Raw genomic sequence first — 14,282 nt, forward strand, 5'->3', positions numbered from 1 at the left:
CTGCTCTCCTTCAAAACCAGTACTACGTGGGTGATGCTTACACATTACCAAGTCTGGCTGCCAGCAAGAGGTACAACCTTGGCCACCTCTGGAACACAGCTTCTGTGTGCTCTCAGGAAACACTTCTTAGAAGATTTCACCTCAGTGATGCTGTTTTTTTCTGAATTACTGCTAATTTCTTAGATCCAGCTGATCAGCATCAAGTATCCCCTCAAAGAAAAATTTTGCTTTAGTAGTTCTAGTATCTTGTTCATCACAGCTGATTCTTCAGCCCTTCAGCCCCAGCTAACCAGAACCACAGGATCTTAACTCCTTTCTTCTATCTTTAACTCTAAAGCTAGAACCATGTGTCTAAAGCTGCCAAGTTCTGCTGCTTGCTGGGGCTGGAACATGGCCCCCTTGTTTAATTGCATCTTCACCAGCTTCCTGTCCTTTACTGACTAAGCTTGGCTGTCCTGAAACGTGCTCTGTAATCAGGCTGGCTTTGAACTCACAGAGATTTACCTGCCTTGAACAGAGAATTTAGCTCCATTCCATTTTCTTTTTTTCTTCTTCTTTATTTTTAACTTTTTATTTAAAAAATTTATTTATTTTACATACCAACTACAGATCTCCCTCTCATCCCTCCTCCTGCTCCCCCACCACCACCTTCTCCCCCCAACCCACCCTCATTTCCTCCTCCAAAAGGTTAAGTCCTTCCATGGGGAGGACATCAAAGCCTGGTACATTCAGTTGAGGCAGGAACAAGACCCTCCCATCTGCATCAAGGGTGAGCAAGGTGTCCAACCATAGGTAATGGGATCCAGAAAGCCAATTCATGAACCAGGGATAAATGCTGATCACACTGCCAGGGGCCCCTCAAACAGACAAGCTACACAACTGTCTCCATATGCAGAAGGTCTAGTCCAGTCCCATGAAGGTTCCACAGCTGTCTAAAGTTTGTGAGTTCCTATGAGCTTGGTTCAGCTGTCTCTGTAGACTTCCCCATCATGATCTTGACTCCCCTTGCTCAAAAACATCCCTCTTTATTCTCTTTAACTGGGCTCCCAGAGCTTGGCCTGGTGCTTCATTGTGGGTCTCTCCATTTCCTTCCATCAGTTACTGAATGAAGACTCTATGATGATAGTTAGGGTATTCACCGAACTGATTACTGGGATAGGCCAGTTCAGGCACCCTCCACTATTGCTAGTAGTCTAATCTGTGATCATCCTTGTGGATTCCTGAGAATTTCCCTAGCACCAGGTTTCTTCCTTGCCCCACAATGTCTCCCTCTATCAAGATATCTATTTCATTGCTTTCCCACTCTGTCCCTCTCCTAGCTTGACCATCCCATTCCATCATGTGCTCCTCCCCCACCCCCATCCCTATTGCTCCCTGCATCTCCAGTTTACTCCTGGAGATCTCCTGTGATTCCCCTTCCCAAGGTGATCCATGTGTCCCTCTTAGGGTTCTCCTTGTTTCCTAGTTTCTCTGGAGCTGTGAGTTGTAGTTTGGTTATCCTTTGATAATGAGTCAATACATACCATGTTTGTCTTTCTGAGTCTGGGTAACCTCACTCAGGATGATATTTTCTAGTTCCATCATTTGCCTGCAAATTTCATGATATCATTGCTGAGTAATACTCCATTGTGTATATACAACACATTTTCTTTATCTGTTCTTCAGTTGAGGGGCATCTAGGTTGTTTCCAGGTTCTGGCTATTATGAATAATGCTGCTATGAACATAGTTGAGCAAGTGCCTTATGGCATAATTGAGCATCCCTTGGGTATATGCTCACGAGTGGTATCCTTGATTCCCAATATTCTGAGAAGTTGCCATACTTATTTCCAAGTTACTGTACAAGTTTACCCTCCACCTACAGTGGAGGAGTGTTCCCCTTGCTCCATGTCCTATGCAATATAAGCTGTCATCAGTGTTTTTGATCTTAGCCATTCTTACAGGTGTAAGATGATATCTCAGAGACATTTTGATTTGCATTTCCCTGATGACTAAGGATATTGAGCAATTCCTTTAATGTCTTTTGAACATTTGAGATTCTTCTGTTGAGAATTCTCTGTTTAGCATTGTAGCCCATTTTTTAATTGGATTGTTTGGCATTTTGATATCTTTCTGGTGCCCCTTTTCTACTAAAATATTTTTCCTTGCTCAGTTTGCTCCTTTCATTATAAATTTCATTAGAGTTACCACTAATATACACATGACAGAGTCTATACTAGGCTCTTTTGAGATTTCACCTGCCAACAGAATTAACCTGAGACTCTTCACTTTAGCCTCAGAAAGATTCTTCAGACAATGGCAAAAGGCAGCCACTTCCTTTACCAAAATATCACAAAAAAAAAAAAAAAAAAAAAATGATTTCTAGGCAACATACTAAAATTCTTCTCTGAAACCTCTTGAGCCAGCTCCAGGCATTCCAAATCATTATCAATACCATTGTCTTCCATGTTCCTACTAGCATGCACCATTAAGCAGTGCTTAAAGCATTCTACTGCTTTCCTAACCCAAAGTACCAAAGTCCATATTACTCCAAACAAAAGCATGGTCAGGTCTATGACAGCAATACCCCACTCCTGATACCAACTTCTGTATTAGCTTGGGTTTTTATTGCTGTGAAGAGATACTATGACCATAGCAACTCTTATAAAGAAAACATTTAATTGAGGGAGCTTGATTACAGTTTCAGAGATTTGGAAAATTATCATCATGGCAGGAAGCATGGTGGCATGCAGGCAGAGGTGGTGCTGTAGTCGAGACTGCTATATCATGCAGGCAACAGGAAATCAACTGACACATTGGGCAGTATCCTAAGTATATGAAACCTCAAAGCCCACCCCCACAATGACATACTTCCTCCGACAAGGCCATACCCTCTTCAACAAAGCCATACCAACTAATAGTGGCACGCCCTAGGAGATTATGGGATTATGTGGTTATGGGGACCAATTACATTCAAACTACCACACCCTCTTGGAGTTATTGGTCAGGGCTGTTCAAGAGACTCCCAAATCATACAGCCTATTGCTGTTGCTCTTGGTTACCCCACAGAGGTATAAGGTAAGTCCCTATTGCTAAAGATACAACTTACTTAAGAAACAGAGCCTAGAGGCCTCTAAGCTAGAATTGACCTGAACAACTCTTCCTGAGGGATAGAACAACCTTTCCTTGGACCAGAAAGCACCATACAAGTTTCCAAAGGAGGGAGTGAACTAAAGGTACTGCCCAGCTTAGAAGACTATGATCCGCATATTACAATTAATCTAAGGGTGTAGTAGTGGCATACATACCTTGCTGGTAACCCACAACTCTCTAGTTGAACTTAAAACATGCTCAACAAGTGGGAAACCATACCTGGTACTGGAAACTTAGCCACTACTCAGAGATAGTGAAGTTGTGGACACTGGAGGAGAACATAGAACCACCACTTTACTGAAACAGCATAATCTCTAATAACAATCTAAACATTTGTCCTTATACCCACAGATAAATGTAGTCCTCACCCCTCATCAGGGAAAGTTCTCTTTACAATAGACAGATCACTACAGAAAACCACAGCCAATCAAAATACAGTTGTAGAGCTTAGTCCCAGTGGATATATCTACAAAACAACTTGCACACCTAAGGCTCAGGAATCATTGTGGAAATGGAAACAGAAAGAGTGTAAGAGTCAGTGGAACAGAGAACTTTCTGTGAAACTGTGTTTTCTAGTAATATCAGAAGCTATACACATAAAGTCCCACCAATGTGACTACCCAAACATAAACTGAAAGAGGACCTTACCAATAGACATGTCAAAGTGTATGAAGGAAGCCCAAGATGTCTCAGCCCTTCACAAAGAACTACAGGCAACTAAGGAATGCAGAGAGCAGGAGAAATAGTCTTCTCCAGAAGAGCACACCAATTGGTTATCCAATATCAAGTGGTCAGCCCTGAAAACATATATATGCCTAACGTTATATAGACTTAGCAGATTATATTTAGGAATATATATGTATATATACACATGCATATAATAACAATGAATGGATAAAGCGGTCATGAATTTGAAAAAGAGCAAGGAGGGCATTATGGGAGGGTTTGGAAGGAAAAAAGGAAGGGAGAAATGTAATTCATTATTGTCCCAAACATAAAAGCAAAGAAGTCTCCAGTTTTATTAAAAATTATTCACTCATACAAAGCCCATGATTTAAACAGAGAATTCTCAACAGAGGAAGCTCAAATGGCTGAAAGACATTTAAGGAATTGCTCAACATCCCTAATCATCAGGGAAATGGAAATCAAAATGACTCTGAGATATCACCTTATACCCGTCAGAATGGCTAAAATCAAAAACACTGAAGACAGCTTATGCTGGAGAGGATGTGGAGCTAGGGGAACTCTCCTCCACTGTTGGTGGGAATGCAAGCTTGTACAGCCACTTTGGAAATCAATATGGTGCTTTCTTAGAAAATTGGGAATCAGTCTCCCCCAAGACCCAGTTATACCACTCTTGGGCATATACCCAAGGAATGCTCAATCATACCACAAGGGTACATGCTTAGCTATATTCATAGCAGCATTGCTTGTAATAGCCAGAACCTGGAAACAACCTAGATGCCCTTCAACTGAAGAATGAATAAATAAAATGTGGTACATATACACAATGGAGTACTACTCAGCAGAGTTAAATTTTGAGTAGTTTTACGTTTTTTATCAATGCATCAAATTTCAATTTTTCCACAATTTGTATGACACTTCCATGCTTAATTTTATGAATAATTTTGAAAAAGATCAAACATATTAACAACACATCTGTTCTTTGTACAATCAAATATTTGTACTTTCAAATAGTTCTGTTATGGATGAGAAGAACACTGAGTTCTAGAAATCTGTTTTTCCAACCATAGTTAATAATTTAGCATTCACTGAATATGTGCTGGACTTATTGCTTTTCTGCCATGTATTTGAACATTTGGGGGTTTTGTTCATTTATTTAGCAAGGAAAAAAAGAAAATACTGAAAATATTTCCCCTAGTACACAGTTTAAAAGATTAGTTGTCTGCTTGTTTTCATTTTGGACCCTGAAGAGTCATAATGTATGAAATTCTTAGCAGATTTTCTTTATTAGTTTCTGTGTATGATATAAAACTATATTATTTTTTCATGGAAAGTACAATTAATAACAAGATTCACTATAATGCAAAAAAAGGCTTTCTTTTTTTTCATTAAGAAAATTTTTTTATTCATTTTACATACCAGTCAAAGATCCCCCTCTTCCCTCCTCCTGCCCCTCCAGCCTATAGAAAGAGTACACAGTCTTCAGGGGTGGATTCTGAGAAACTCACTTAGACAGGATTATCTATTTAACCAACCACTGTCAGAATCCTGAACCTTGCAACTCTGTGGGCAGCTGTGCACTTCCCTCTGAAATCCCATGGGACAGGAATCCCGATAGGTTCAAAAGGAGTTCCCCATCCTGATGTTCAATCAGATTCCTTAAGCTCTATCATCCCTTGGGAGGTGCTATGTGACTTCGGTGTCTTTTGTCTGTGTGTCTGTCTGTCTGGTTGTTGAGACTGTTTCATTGTATAGTCCTAGCTGGTCTGGAACTTGCTAGAAAAATCAGGCTGATCTCAAACTCAGAGATCTGCCTCCAGAGTGCTGGGAACAATGATATGCATCACCAAGGCCAGCTCAACCTGCCAATCTCATCCAGCTCTCTTCATCCCTCTGATTTCTTCTCACTAGACATTTCCACTCACCTACCCCTGTTCTGCCACTAGGCTGTAAATGCCCACTTGTCCATTTTACACTCAGAGTTGATCCCAAATCTATACTGAGGTCTCTTTTCTCCCTATTACAATAGTTCTGAATAAAATCTTTTTGTCTTAATTTTGCCTCACTACCATCTAGACCTGATTTTCCCTCACAAGTTTAAAATATTTGTCTCAAGTTTTGTCAAATAAGTTTTAATTAGCTACAGGCTATAAAACATCAGTTTTGGTAACCATGGTCCTGTGAAGCATACAACTGCTGTAAGCATCCATTTTTCTTTTACAACACAGAGACTGAAGACAGAGTGCAGGCAACCATCCTGTGGCTGTGCTGGGTGCTCACACTCAGACCTTTGCATTTGCAACCACCCTGTGGCTGTGCTGGATGCTCACTCTCAGACCTTTGCATTTGCAACTATACTGGGTGCTCACACTCAGATCTTTACATTTGCAACTATACTGGGTGCTCACACTCAGACCTTTGCATTTGCAACCACCCTGTGGCTGTGCTGGGTGCTCACATCAGACCTTTGCATTTCAGGGCTGCTCCACTGAGCCTTCAGTGTTGTTCTGTTTAACTCAGAGAAGAAGGTTCTGATTCAGCGCCGAGCGGACACGAAACTTACTTTCCCGGGTGAGTTCGTCATGACTCAAAGAGAACAGGTCCATGTGATGTGATCGGGAGAAATATGTGCTACAAGTTACCTGGCTGTAGATGACAGCTTTCTGGAGGAACTAATCAGACACATGCTTGTCAGCCTGTGTTGCGCCAAGGTGCTGGGTTAGCATGTCTTGTTTGTTCTGCTTCTTTAACTGGGATCTGTAAGAGTGTCTAGCTTGTTTGTTTCCCCTGTTTATCTGTTGTTTTGTGTGAAATGAAAGCCTATTTACTTATTTATTTAGTCCTCGGGTTTATACCCAAGGGGACAAGCACACTACCATTTGCCCACACTCTGGGCCCTTTGTTTTTACTTTTATTTTGTGACAAGCTGAAAAGCTGAATGCTCTTTCCCCACACTAGGTCCAACAGCAATGCTGTTTAAATGCAGAATTTACTAGTCTACAAATCTGAAAGCCTATGATAAGCAACATTTAGCATAAAGATTAGGAGATAAATAAAAAACTCAATACCTAGAAAGGCAAGTCTTAACACTTAATTTATTTTCTACTTCTTAGAAATGATGAAGGTAGAGCTAGTCTTTTCACACAGAAAATAGCATTCATAATAAGCTGTGGTCATTTAATGTGTATTAGCATGAGCTGGCCTCAGATTTGAGAAACCACACCTTGTCCTACTGGGAAAAAGCCTCAATGTAGAGTACAATGGCCATTTAAGATCACTTCCTTCCTTAGCTCTTCTTTCAATGACTACATCCTGGTCATTTTCTATCTCTTCATTTGCTAAGTAAGTTCAATTCCCTAGCTCCTTTATGATGCTGAACTAAACTTCACAAAAATTCAGGAACTTCTGGGTTAGAAGTATAACTATGCACTGATGTCCACAGTGTATGAACAGAACAGATCTCATATCGAGTACCATGACCTCTTTAGTTACTGAGGGTAACTTCTTGAGTGTTCTAGCTTCTGCATTTGCAAGGGTATTTTCCAATTTAGTAAGATTTCAGCAAAGTGACCCAAATAAATATTCAATGTCTGAAAAGCAAGGAAGGAATAGGAGATATTTAGTAAGTACCCTCAGTTGCCATTACCTGGGTAAAGGAATCAGCACCTCCCATTACAAAAACTTGGTCAGGGGGCTAGAGGGACTGCTCAGTTGATTTAAAAAAAAAAATGTCTCCCAGGCATGAGGACCTGAGTTTGATCTCCAGAACCCATTCAAAAATGCTGGACATGATGGCATGTGCTTGTTGGCCAGCCCAGCCTAATTGGTGAGCCCCAGGCCAAGGAAAGTCCTTGAAAGTAAATGGCATTCCTGAAGTTGATATCTGAGTTATTTTCTGGCTTCTATGTGTACCTGCACACATACATGAATATGCAAAAACACACACACACACACACACACACACACACACACACACTGAAAAGAAAATGTGATCTGTACTATGCAAAAGCCAAGAGTGGTGGTAAACACCTGTATTCCCAATACTTGGGAGGTGGAGACAGAAAGATCAGGAGCTCACAGTCATTCCCAGCTACATGGCAAGTTCAAAGCTAGACTGGGCTACATGAGACCCTACATCAAAAACACCAAAAGACTTTCTCTTTACTCTGTGGTGGTTTGAGTTTATGAAATAAACTGACAGTGAAAAACAGGGGAAAATCTTTTTCATTGCATGCAGACATATGGGAATTCCGCAAAATGTAAGTCTGGAAGAGTCAGGTGATTGAAGTTCACAGAGCTTCTTGTATTACAGAAAGGAATGGGGTCTAGGACTTGCCAGAGTGAGTAGCCATAAGAACATGAGGGAAGCTCTGCCCCAGTTGCCGGACAACAGGGAAAACTCCTGAAGGAAGGCACCATCACCACCAAAACCCCCCATCGGACCCTGTAATCTACAAGTTCCATACCCTGCCTGGATACCCATCTTCCTGTGACCCTAGTAACCTCCTGAGGCCAGAAACCAAACCACCAGCTCTCATTGGACCAAGAGGTGAGTGACTTTACTCACACCCAGAGAGTCCTGCCCCTAGGACCCAGGCCCTAGGACACAGCTAGTCCCTGGGAACCCCCACTCAACAATGCCCCAGTTGCCAGCCAGAAGGGAAAACTCCTGCAGGAAGCCCCCCCACCGAAACCCCCCCATAGGACCCTGCAATCTACAAGTTCTACACCCTGCCCCAATACCCATCTACCTGTGACCCCAGTAACTTCATGAGGCATGGAAACCAAACCACCAGCTCTCATTGGACCAAGAGCTCTCATTTGACCGAGAGTAATATCCTGAGACAGGTAATCCACCAGCCCTCATTGGACCAAGAGTGGCTTTCTGAGATATAGAAACAGCCAGCTCTCATTAGATCAAGAGAGGCTTCCTGGGACACAGAATCTGTTAGCTCTGACTAGACCAAGAGTCCCGATAAGACTAAGAGTGGCTCCCTGAGTCACAGAATCAACTAGTTTGGCTTGGGCCAAGAGCAGCTCCCTGAGATACAGAATCGGCTAGCTCCAATTAGATCAAGAGTCAAGATTGGACCAGAGGGGCCCCTGGAGACACAGACACAATAAGCACAGAGTGGACCACTAGTAACTTGCTCAGACACAGGAACCTCTTATACCTATTAGAGGAGGAGATGGGCAGACATCAAGGCAAAAATACATATAACAACATAAAGAGCAATATGGCATCATCAGAACCTAGCCCTCCTCCAACAGCATAACTTGAACATCACAATGTAGAAGAAGCAGAAGAAAGCGACCTTAAAATTAGCTTCATGAACATGCTAGAGGCCTTTCAAGAAAAAAAATGGAAAATTCCTTTAAAGAAGTTGAGGAAAAGACAAACAAAAAACTGGAAGAAATCAATAAAGAAATTGAGAAAAAGACAAGCAAAAAATTGGAAGAAATTAGTAAAGAAATTGAGGAAAAGACAAACAAAAAATGGAAGAAATCAACAAAGAAATTGAGGAAAAGACAAATAAAAAATTAGAATAAATCAATAAATCCCTTAAAGAAAGTTAAGAAAACCATGAAAAGGCAATTAAACATGTGAGGAAAACAGTTCAAGTGAAAAGTGAAATAGAAACAATGAAGAAGACAAAAACAGAGGGAATGCTGGAAATAGAAAATTTGAGTAAACGAACAGGAAACACAGATGCAAGCATAACCAACAGAATGCAAGAAATGGAGGAGAGAATCTCTGGTGTAGAGGATACATTAGAGGAAATAGTTTCATCACTCAAAGAAAATACCAAAGCCAAAAAAAGTCATAAAACAAAATGTCCAGGAAATCTGGAACACCATGATAAGGCCAAACCCAAGAATAATAGGGATAGAAGAAGGAGAAGAATGCCAACTCAAAGGCACAGAAAATATATTCAACAAGATCATAGAAGAAAACTTTCCCAGCTTAAAAAAGGAAATACCTATGAAGATATAAGAAGCCTATAGAACACCAAACATAGACCCCCCCAAAAAAAGTCCCCTTGCCATATAATAGTTAAACAACTTAACATACAGAATAAAGAAAGAATTTTAAGATCAGCAAAGGAAAAAGGCCAAGTGATCTATAAAGGCAGACCCATCAGAATAGCACCCGACTTCTCAATGGAGAATTTGAAAGCCAGAAGGACCTGGACAGATATAATGCAGACACTAAGAGACCATGGATACCAGCCTAGACTAACACACAACAAAATTTTCAATTACCATAGATGAAGTGAACAAGACATTCCAGAACAAAACCAGATTTAAACAATACCTATCCACAAATCCAGCCCTACAGAAACCACTAGAAGGAAAATTCCAACCTAAGGAAGTCAGATATACCCACGAAAACACAAGTGATAGATAAACCCACAGCAGTAAATTCCAAAGAAGGGAAATACACACACACTACCACCAAAAGATAACAGGAGTTAACAATCACTGATCATTAATATCCCTTAATATAAATGGACTTAATTCACCTATACAAAGACACAGGCTAATAGAATGGTTACAAAAGCATGACCCATCTGTCTGCTGCATACAAGAAACACTCCTCAACTTCAAAGACAGACACTACCTCAGAGTAAAAGGCTGGGAAAAGTCTTTCCAACCAAATGGTCTTAAGAAACAAGCTGGTGTAGCTATCCTAATATCCAACAAAATAGACTTCAAACTAAAATCAAAAGAGATTAAGAAGGACATTACATACTCATCACAGGAAAGATCCACCAAGATGAAATTTTAATTCTGAACATTTATGCCCCAAATAAAAGGGCACCCACATATGTAAAAGAAATATTACTAAAGCTTAAATCACACATAAAACCCCAAAATTTAATAGTGGGAGACTTCAACACCCCACTGGACAGATCTGCCAGATTGAAACTTAACAGAGAAATAAGGAACTTAGCTAATGTTATGACTCAAATGGACTTAATTGATATCTACAGAACATTCCACCCTCACAAAAAAAGAATATACCTTCTTCTCAGCACCCCATGGAACCTTCTCTAAAATCAACCACATCTCTGTCACAAAGCAAATCTAACAGATACAAAAAAAAAAAATGGAATAACCTACTGTATTCTATCAGACCACCATGGTTTAAAGTTAGATTTCAACAAGAACAAAAATTACATAGAAACTGAATAATGTCCAACTGAATCACCAATGGGTCAAGGAAGAAATAAAGAAGGAAATTAATGATTTCTACTTCCTAGAAATCAATGAAAATGAATGTACTACATATCCAAACTTATGGGACACTATAAAAGCAATACTAAGAGGAAAATTCATAGCACTAAATGCCCACATAAAGAAGTTGTAGAAATCTCACACTAGTGACTTAACAGCACACCTGGAAGCTCTAGAACAAGGAGAAGCAAAGTCACCCAGGAGGAATAGATGCCAGGAAATAATCAAATTGATAGCTGGAATCAATAAAATAGAAAAAAAGAGAACAATACAAAGAATCAATGAAACAAAGAGTTGGCTCTTTGAGAAAATCAACAAGATAGACAAGCCCTTATCCAGACTAACCAAAAGGCAGAGAGAGCAACCAAAATAACAAAATCAGAAATGAAAAGGGAGACATAACAACTGACATTGAGGAAATCCAGAGAATCGTCAGGTCATACTTCAAAAACCTGTACTACACTTTGGAAATCAATATGGTGCTTTCTTAGAAAATTGGAAATCCATCTCCCCCAAGATCCAGCTATACCACTCTTGGGCATATACCCAAAGGATACTCAATCATACCACAAGAGCACTTGCTCAGCTATGTTCATATCAGCATTGTTTGTAATAGCCAAAACCTGGAAACAACCTAGATGCCCTTCAACTGAAGAATGGATAAACAAAATGTGGTACATATTACACAATGGAATACTACTCAGTAGAGAAAAACAATGACATCATGAGGTTTACAGGCAAATGGATGGATCTAGAAAAAAATCATCCTGAGTGAGGTAACCCAGACTCAGAAAGACAAACATGGTATGTACTCACTCATAGGAGGATACTAGATGTGGATCAAGGATGACTGGACTGCTACTGACATCACCAGGGAAGCTACCTGGAAAACAGGACCCCAAGACAGACAAGGGGATCACCCAATGACAGAGAAATGGATGAGATCTACATGAACAGCCTGGACATGAGTGGGGGTAATGAAGGGCGAGGTTCGAGGGAAAGAGAGCTTGGGGGAGCTGGAGATCCCAGCTGGATCAAGAACAGGGAGGGAGAACAAGGAATAGGAGACCATGGTAAATGAAGACCACATGAGAATAGGAAGAAGCAAAGTGCTAGAGAGGCCCACAGAAATCCACAAAGATATCCCCGCAATAGACTGCTGGCCATGGTGGAGAGACAGCCCGAACTGACCTACTCTGGTGATGGGATGGCCAAACACCCTAATTGTCGTGCTAGAAACCCCATCCAACAACTGAGGGATCTGGATGCAGAGACCCACGGCTAGGCCCCGGGTGGAGCTCCTGGAGTCTAATTAGTGAGAAAGAGGAGGGTTTATATGAGCGAGAATTGTTGAAACCTAGGTTGGATAAAGCACAGGGACAAATAGCCAAACGAATAGAAACACATGAACTATGAACTGAGGGGCCCCCAACTGGATCAGGCCCTCTGAATGGGTGAGACAGTTGATTGGCTTGATCTGTTTGGGAGGCATCCAGGCAGTGGGACCGGGTCCTGTGCTCATTGCATGAGTTGGCTGCTTGAAACCTGAGGCTTATGCAGGGTCACTTGGCTTGGCCTGGGAGGAGGGGACTGGACATGCCTGGACTGAGTCTACCAGGTTAATCTCAGTCCTTGGGGGAGGCTTTGTCCTGGAGGAGGTGGGAATGGGGGGGTGGGCTGGGGGGAAGGTGAGGGGGGCGGGAGGGGAAGAACAAAGGAATCCGTGGCTGATATGTAGAACCGAATTGTATTGTAAAATAAAAATTAAAAAAAAAATACAAAAAAAAATTTAACAAATAAAGGCTTGGGAATGACAGGGGGAAAAAATGAGGTGTTTTTTGAGCCAGTTTTTTTGTCCTAAGATATCATTTGTATTTGGACAACTCCTAGCTTAAATTTTATTTAAAGGGATATTGTTCAAATATAACTATATCCAGGAAAATTGGTAGATTAAAACTATTTTCTTGATTCTTCAGAACTTTTAAGTACATGTAGTAATGTAATGTAGTTATTGAGTGATGCCATCTTTGTTTCTTCTCCAGCCGTGTTTGAGTCTCCTCAGGTAGTACAGTTTGAATATATCTCATCCCAAAACTCATAGATCTTTGCAGAAGAGATTGCAGAAAGATAGTAAGATCTAGGTAGGGGTGGCTGATAACATGAAGGAAATAGTGTTTTCCAAACACAACAAGGCAGAGGTGCATTTGAACTCATAGTGATTGTAACAACATACACAAGCTATTTACAAGCTCCAGCTAGACAAACTTCTAGCAAGAAGGGGTAAGGTGTAAATGTGATAACACCATTAGCTGAGGAGCCATTGGTATATCTGATAGCTACTGAGAGGAGAGTCACTTTCCTTTAATGATGTAACCACTTATAGCAACCACATACTAGGACTATCTCAATACCAAAAATAAGTGGGCAGTACAAAACAGACTCCATGGAGAAAGATGAAAATGAAAAAGTAATCTCACAGATGTAGGAGAAGGAATGAGAGGATAGAGAAAATGGTAAGGGGAGGAGCCAAGGAATGAATATGCTCAAAATATATTGTGTGAAATTCTCGATGTGTTAATCAAAATCATGCAAAAAAAAGAAAAAAAAAGTTTTCTTTTTTATTCCACCAGATAGTCCCTGATGACCGATATATTTTTTGATGTCTTTCATTATTTTTGTAAATTTATCAGCTATTTTAAATATTGCATCTGAACCAATATAATTAACTTGGGTTTTCAAGATTGGCAAATTCACAGAGTAGATTTGTGAAAATCTTTTCTCCTTGTGTGATAGGTACCTGAATTCCAGTTGCCTCCAGAGGATATGGAAGTCATAGATGGCCTGAACAGAAATTTCAGATATTTTCCCATGAACTTGTAAGTAACTTCAATAAATGCTGTAAGGTTATTTGACAAACACGTTGCTACAATTTCCTAATCTTAAGCCTCCCCCTTCCTTTGGTGCAAATTTGTTCAGAATCCCACAATGGATCTTTTGGTGAGTTTTAGAGACAAAAAGATTTCCATGAAGAGGCTAAAAGTTTTGGTGAAGGATTCAAAAGTAAGGAAAGACTATTAAGTATAAGTACAGTCACTAAAGAGAGTTTACAATCTTTAAAAAGTTTTTCTTCTTTCATTCTCCACTTTACAACATGATCCTAACTGTATGTTACAAACAGGAGCAAGTAAGGCATTGTTTTAAAATTACTTTAATTAAAATATAAAATTT

At 40.3% G+C, this 14,282-nt stretch overlaps 1 long non-coding RNA gene across 1 annotated transcript; it reads left to right on the forward strand.

The window, feature by feature from the left end:
• Window positions 1-6,288: 6,288 nt before the first annotated feature.
• On the forward strand, window positions 6,289-13,998 carry LOC131910495 (uncharacterized). Its single transcript, XR_009379143.1, has 3 exons — window positions 6,289-6,386; window positions 8,128-8,364; window positions 13,848-13,998. It is a non-coding gene; the product is annotated as an uncharacterized LOC131910495 (long non-coding RNA).
• The last annotated feature ends 284 nt before the right edge of the window (window positions 13,999-14,282 follow it).

The sequence above is a fragment of the Peromyscus eremicus genome, chromosome 5 (assembly GCF_949786415.1).
Source record: "Peromyscus eremicus chromosome 5, PerEre_H2_v1, whole genome shotgun sequence".
NCBI classification, from domain to species: Eukaryota; Metazoa; Chordata; class Mammalia; order Rodentia; family Cricetidae; genus Peromyscus; species Peromyscus eremicus.